The sequence below is a fragment of the Danio rerio genome, chromosome 5, assembly GCF_049306965.1.
Source record: "Danio rerio strain Tuebingen ecotype United States chromosome 5, GRCz12tu, whole genome shotgun sequence".
Lineage (NCBI taxonomy): Eukaryota > Metazoa > Chordata > Actinopteri > Cypriniformes > Danionidae > Danio > Danio rerio.
Genome location: NC_133180.1, coordinates 8,380,532 through 8,387,737, shown reverse-complemented (window position 1 = coordinate 8,387,737; position 7,206 = coordinate 8,380,532). Strand labels below are relative to the sequence as shown.

At 29.5% G+C, this 7,206-nt stretch overlaps 1 protein-coding gene across 2 annotated transcripts in view; it reads left to right on the top strand.

The window, feature by feature from the left end:
• Positions 1-483: 483 nt before the first annotated feature.
• bmpr1ba (bone morphogenetic protein receptor, type IBa) overlaps positions 484-7,206 on the top strand; it is a 144,831-nt gene continuing 138,108 nt past the window's right edge. The window contains exon 1 of one of the 2 annotated variants that reach the window (XM_021476002.3): positions 484-657. The gene's annotated coding sequence lies outside the window, so the exon portion shown is untranslated. The remainder of the gene's footprint in view (positions 658-7,206) is intronic. The other variant, NM_131457.2, reaches the window with a different exon arrangement.

Genomic DNA, 7,206 nt, shown 5'->3' with positions numbered 1-7,206 from the left:
TATTTATTTGATAGAGGTAAAGTTGGTTTTATATTCGCACATTCGTTCATTTAGAAGTCTCTGTATTGTCACTTTAAATATTCGATCGAAATTAGCATGCAAGTGTGACTTGAAAACAACATTAACACTGTTTATTTGACTGTGTACAACAATGTTGTAATTTGATAGTCATTGGCTGCTAATTTAATTTAGCTACTTAGAGTTTGCAAATAATACTTTGATAAAATTATATTATTAAGGGGAAAGTTTCAATATCCGAATATAAAACCAACTTTACCTCTATATTTTTTGGCTACCACCATAAACCATTATATCAATATTGCATAACATAGGCTAGCTAGCCTATATAGCAATAACTGTTATTAGATAACTCAAGCTAACTGTTGTTTTACAGTACATTCATTAATTAATTATTATTTTATTTATTATGTACCTTACCCCTCCTCAAAACTAACTTAAGTAGGTGAGTCAGGTTAGTCCGGTAGCCGCCGGTAGTCGGTGTCGTGAGTTTCCGCGTGCGCGCGCCCGTACTGGAGCTGCTGTTGATGATGTTGACGAGCTGAACTCATTTAATGTTGAACTGACACATCATTCAGACGGACTCACGGACACCAAGCAGCTTTACAACAACTCGCGGACACTTTCACCTCTCAGCCGGTAAGAATACAGTCACCGGGTGCTTTTTGAAGCGGGGGAAGTGATCGGATGTGTCTCCGTAATATCAGCTCTTTTCTGACAAAACTGCGATTGATTTCTGTGAAGCTGAGCGTTAAATCTGTCCGTCTTGAGGGCGATTCGCCAGACTACGTTAAAATTTTGAGTACAACTTTACAGTTTTGCTGACGTTTATCATGGTGCATGTTCGCCGAAGAAAGTTGCTTGTGTTTATTTAACTTGGGGGTTTTTACATTGAGGTAAAGTTGGTTTTATAGTCGCACATTCCTTCATTTAACGTTCCCTATATTATTTACCACGCCAATTTGAATATAGGGTCTGAATTCACATGTAAATATGACTTGAAAACAACATTAGCACTATTTTGACTGTGAACAATGTACTTTTGATATTTATTGGCTGCTAATATGATTTCACTATTTATAATTTGCAAATCATACTTTTCTGAAATTAAATTATTAAGGAGAAAGTCTAAATGTGCGAATGTAAAACCGACTTTACCTCAATGGTATTTACAACAATCTAGTCGAGAAGAAGCTTTGAAGTATTGGATTTTTATGGTATCTTAAGATAAAAACGAATGTGATAACTATTTTTGATATGTATACACGTTTCCACTTTTCACTTGTAATGTATTTAGACTTTTTTAGCAACATGGTTCATGTGCTGTTGAAATAGAGAAACGTAGGAATCCATATAGCTTATTTTTGGAAGTATACCATGGTAGATGGCATTGTTTGAATTGCCTTGTAGAGTGTCACATAATTGATGTATGTGACATGTATATAGCCTGCCATGTGTAAATAAAATTGGAGCTCTATGGTGTTAACATCTGATTATGTATTTTATAAATCATTTATCATAAATAGTTTTTCTTAGGAGTTACTTTACTTTAGTAACTCGAATTTAAGCTTTAATGTAAGCTTGATTGTTTTATATGACAGTTGGCACTTTAAGATTTTAAAGCTACACTTTATAATAAGTTAAAAAGCAGACTTTCCCTGTCTGATTTCAGACAAGTTTCTCATACCTCTTTCATTGGTCAGCCAAAAAATAATACACTTCCCAAGTGGGACATCATTGGTTGAGTCAGTAAACTGGGAATGAGCAATTCCAGCGTTATGGATGCGAGTAAAAACTTTAAACATAAGTTCACATAGAAAGTATATGTTAACATTTATAATTCAACATCTGATATATTTTCCAAAACAACTGCCCGCAGAGATATGGGACCAGAAAAATATCTATCTGCAAACGATGTTTTGTACTTTAATTGAGGAAAATAAACATGCGTTATGGATGTGACCGAGTTTGCAGTATACAACATACTTTGTAGAAATTTTGTGAATTAAACTGCACAACCTAAAAGAAATATGCTACTCAAAAGGATAAAAGATGTCTCTCTGTAGAACGAAGATGATTGACTTTATTTTACTTGACATTTTTGCATTTCTGAGGAAAAAGTGTTGTTATGGATGTGACATCTCTCCGTTAAGGATGTGACTGATGTGTAATTGCCACTTACATCACTTTGGTAAATCAAATATAATTGTTCGAAAACATTGACATACATTTTTGAGTATTTCTAAAATACTGTAAAATACAAGCCTACACAAAAAACCTAGAAAACGGTTTCCATATTTTGGTGAAAACTTAATCTTTTTCTTGGCTGGGTTGTCATTTGCATGGATTTGCTTGAATATTATTACTTGACAATTTAAAATCAGAAATGTGAAGCTTATAATTTAGTTTTTTACATTATTCTAACTTGTGTGTGATCTGATAATAATAATTGCATTTAGTGTCGTTTTAAGGTTTATGATGTTGCATTAAAGTGACAATGTTTAATATCATTGATATAATTTTACATGAATTGTCGTTTGCCAAAGAAGGTTGCTTGTGTTTATTTAACTTTGAGGTTATTTACTATAATCTACAGTCCGGTAGAAGCTTTAAAAGACTGGATGTTTCTGATATCGTAACATAAAAATGAGTATATGTGTTTGTGATATATACACGTCTCCACTTTTCACTGTTATTGTATTTAAACTTTTTTTTTAGCAACATGGTTTATGTGGTGTTAAAATAGAGTTAAACCTACCGTCAAATTAACCATATTTTTCTAACGTACCATGGGTGATTGCTATGTTTAAATTGCCTTGTCGAGTGTCACATTACTGACCATAAATAATCTTAATTTGAGATTAATGTGGGATTGATTGTTCGTTTTATATGAAACTGTAAAATTTTAAGTTTCCACTTTATAATAAGCTAAAAAGTAGACTTTTGTATCAGATTTATTGGAAGTATTGGATTATTTCCACTTTATACTGTTATCGACTTTTTTTTTTAGCAACATGGTTCTGTTGTGCTGTTGAAAAAGGAGAAAATCAATTTACCATATTTTCTTACGCACCATTGGTCATTGGCATTGTTTAAATTGCCTTGTGTAGAGTGTCACATAATTGACCATATATGTAATATGTAAATAGTCAGTGCCATGTGTAAATAAGTCAGAACTCTATGGTGTTAACATCTGATTATGTATTCATTCATCATACTTTTATAGGAGTTAATTTAAGATTAATGTTTTACATATGACAGTTTGCACTGCAAGATTTTAAAGTTACACTTTATAATAACTTAAAAAGCAGACTTCCCCTGTCTGACTTCAAACAAATTTCCATGAACATCTTTTATTGGTCAGCCAAAAATTAATACACTTCCCAAGTGAGACGTCATTGGTTGAGTCAGTAAACTGTGAATATCATTACTTGAGAATTTAAAATCAGAAATGTGAATTTTGTTTCTTACATTATTCTAACTTGTGTGTGATCTGATAATTTAAGCCTTTTGATTGATTTAATTGTCATTTAAGGTTTATGATGTTGCATTATACTGACAAAGTTTAATATCATTGATATTTTACATGAAACATTGTTTGCTGAAGGTTGCTTGTGTTTTTTTTAACTTAGGGGTTATTTACTACAATGTACAGTCCAGTGGAAGCTTTGAAGTATTGGATTTTTCTGATATCTTAAGATAAAAATGAGTATAGTGTATTTGTGATATGTATACACGTTCCCACTTTTCACTGTTAATGTATTTAAACTTTTTTTTAGCAACATGGTTTATGTGGTGTTAAAGTAGAGTTAAATCTACCATTAAATTTACCATATTTTCCAACGTACCATGGGTCATTGGCATTGTTTGAAATGTCTTGTCGAGTGTCACATAATTGACCATATATGTAATGTAAACAGTAAGTGCCATTGTGTTAATAAATCAAAGCTCTTTAGTGTTAACATCTGATTGTGTATTTATTCATCTTGGTACTTTTTTAGGAGTTATTTTAAGATTAATGTAAGATCGGCTTGTTTGTTTTATATGACACTGAATAAAATTTCAATAAATGAATATAAATTTTAATAAATTAAAATAAATAAATTAATGTAAATAAATTAAAAATAAATGAAAGCATATGAATATTTTTTAAACAAATGAATTTAAAACAAATTAATAAATTTATTTAAAATGATCTTTTTAATGAATTGATATAAATAAATTAAATTAAATTAAAAATCAATAAATAAATGAATAAATAAATAAGTGGTATTTGTCTAATGTAAATCTAAGTTACATAATAGCTAAGTATTTCCCCTTTACTTTTGTCACTGCAAGATTTTAAAGTTACACATTATAATAATTTAAAAACAGACATTGTCTGTCTGATTTCAAACACGTTTCCCATAAACACCTTTTATTGGTCAGCCAAAAAATAATACACTTCCCAAGTGGGATGTCGTTGGTGGAGACCGTAAACTGGGAATATCATTACTTGGGAATTTAAAATCAGAAATGTGAAGCTTATAATTTAGTTTCTTACATTCTTCTAACTTGTGTGTGTGTGTCATCTGACAATGTAAAGCTTTTGATTGTTTTTAATGTAATTTTAAGGTCTATGATGATTTATTAAGTGACAACGTTTTATATCAATGATATAATTTTACATTAAGCATCATGATACTGATTTTATTATTTTAATTTCCATTATCTGAAGCTGTGAGTCAGTTCGAATAATACATTTACAGTCATTTTAGGCTTTACTGAGTTGCATTGAGTTTTACAAAAATAGATAAAGATTTAAAGACAATGTAACCATGTACTTTGGAGTTGTCAGTTATTGTTTAAGAAACTACAAAATTGAAGCACTGAATATTTCAACATTTACAGACAGGCTCTGTTTACTTTAATTATAATTACCTCATGTTGATTAAAAAAATAGGATTGTGTGGCAATCAGCATAATGCTGTCAATTGAGCTGAACTTGTACTGAAACCAGAATATTCCTTTAACAAAGTGGATCGGTTTGCACTGCTGATTTTGTCATGATATATCGTGTTAAGGACACGTTTGGTGGGAATATGATACAGCAACAGAAACTTTTAACTGCTCTGATAAGGAGTTAATCTTGATCGCCTCTACTCTTTCAGCACTTAGAGAGTAATCCCAACAGGAGCATTGTTTCTCTTGGGATAATAGGCGAATTGGACTGTTTGTGTCCATTAGACACTTGATTTTTGACTTTTATGAACCATCTGGTCCAAGAACACAGAAACAAGTGTAGACTCGAGCGTGGTTCATACTGTCAGCAGTATAGCAGTGCATTTGGTTTTGGTTGCTTCACATGTAGTGCTCTTTAATGGTTTTGATTATGATTAATTTGGGTATTAGGGATACAACAGTTATAGATTTTGGTTGTGCGATTATAGTCTGTTGAATAATCACGGTTATCACGATTATTATGCATTCATTAATTTCAAAACACTGCTAGTTTAGAAAAATCACATGAAAACTCCTTAAATTTTAAAATGTTATTTATTGCTGCTCAGTAACCAAATAATAGGACACAAAATAATAATAAAAAACAAACAAAAGTCCATTTCTCTTTGAACTTAAAAATAAGTAGAAAAAAAAAGTTTTGTCATTTAAACATAAATAATAAATTTACACTGAAAATAAATAAAATAGTCAGTAAATAAAAAAATTAAAATAAATAAGTTTAAAATAAATAAAAATAATTCATTAATTTTAAATAAATAAAATAAAATTATGTACAATAAATAAATAAAATGTAAATAAATTAACATAAATTACAATTAATTAATTAATTAAATGTAAATAAATTAAAAATAATTAAAAACATATAAATATTTTTTTAATATATGAATTAAAAAAATAATAAATTTTTTATGAATTAATGTAAATAAATAAAATTAAAATAAATAAATTAAATAAAAAATCAATAAATGAATAAATAAATAAGTGGTATTTGTCTAATGTAAATCTAAGTTACATAATAGCTAAGTATTTCCCTTTTACAGTGAAGAAATGTATTCAAAGGCTGCTGAACCTTTTAATCAACTATATAACAAAATGTTTTTTTTTTTTTTTTTCATTTTGTATTTTTTTCCTTAGTGTAGGGTGCTCGCAGCATTTTGTCATGGTGTACAGTACAAGCTTGGCACTTGGTTGGCATTACTTTAAGTTGCAGCAGTTTTGTTCCATGCAGAAGCACATTTAAGCCAATTAATGCGCGGTTAATAGTGAAATCGGTTAATCTTTGCATCCCCATTGGGTATTGTACAATATATGGTATAGTGGATTTAGGGATGTGACATATTTTTATGGCAAGATGTACAGATAACAGTGATGTTATAGTATTTCAGTCATTTGCGATAGCAGAATTTCCATTTCCAAGATTTACCTTTTACTTCAGGTTTATTTCTGTTTCAGGGAATGATTTTTAAACAGTAGGGTATATTTGCATGACAATGAAGTACAAATTTGTCTTTGTCTTTTTTAAATGATTTGCATACTGATGAAAGTGGTGTCTAAACTATTTAAACTGATGTGAAAACAGCTGAAAATGCTGTAGTCCTCTGAGAGAGTGAGCAAATAATATACATGCAGCAGATACCGTATAAATATAGATATGTTTATTTTCTGATATTGGTGAGTTGATCTGTGTAAATTACAAGAGTTGCTAGGGCTTCAATTAACAGTAATTTAACTGCAATTTTCTTATAATTGAATTAATTATTGGATTAAAAATAAATTAAAGATCAAGATTTAAAAGTATTTAAAAATTCAAACATAAACACTATACTGTACAACATATTAGAGCTGCACATAATATTGTTTCAGCAGCAATATCGTAATAATTTGCAGTAGTTGCATCGCAGTAATGTTGAGTCTGGATTCTAGTTTATTTTTTGTATGTGTTTTTGAGACATGAGGATTTTGAAAAGATTCAAACAAAAAAAATATACAATTTCTAACTTTATTAATGATGATTTTTATTGAATTATTTTATCAAAGACTACTCAGTATTATTTTACATGCTATTACTGTACCTGAATGCAGTTAGCCTCCATAAAATACTTTTTCATTTCTATTTTTCCCTTTACTATATACTTCTATGATTGTAGAATTTTTTTGTATTTTATGCTTAATTCATTCTCCTACAGA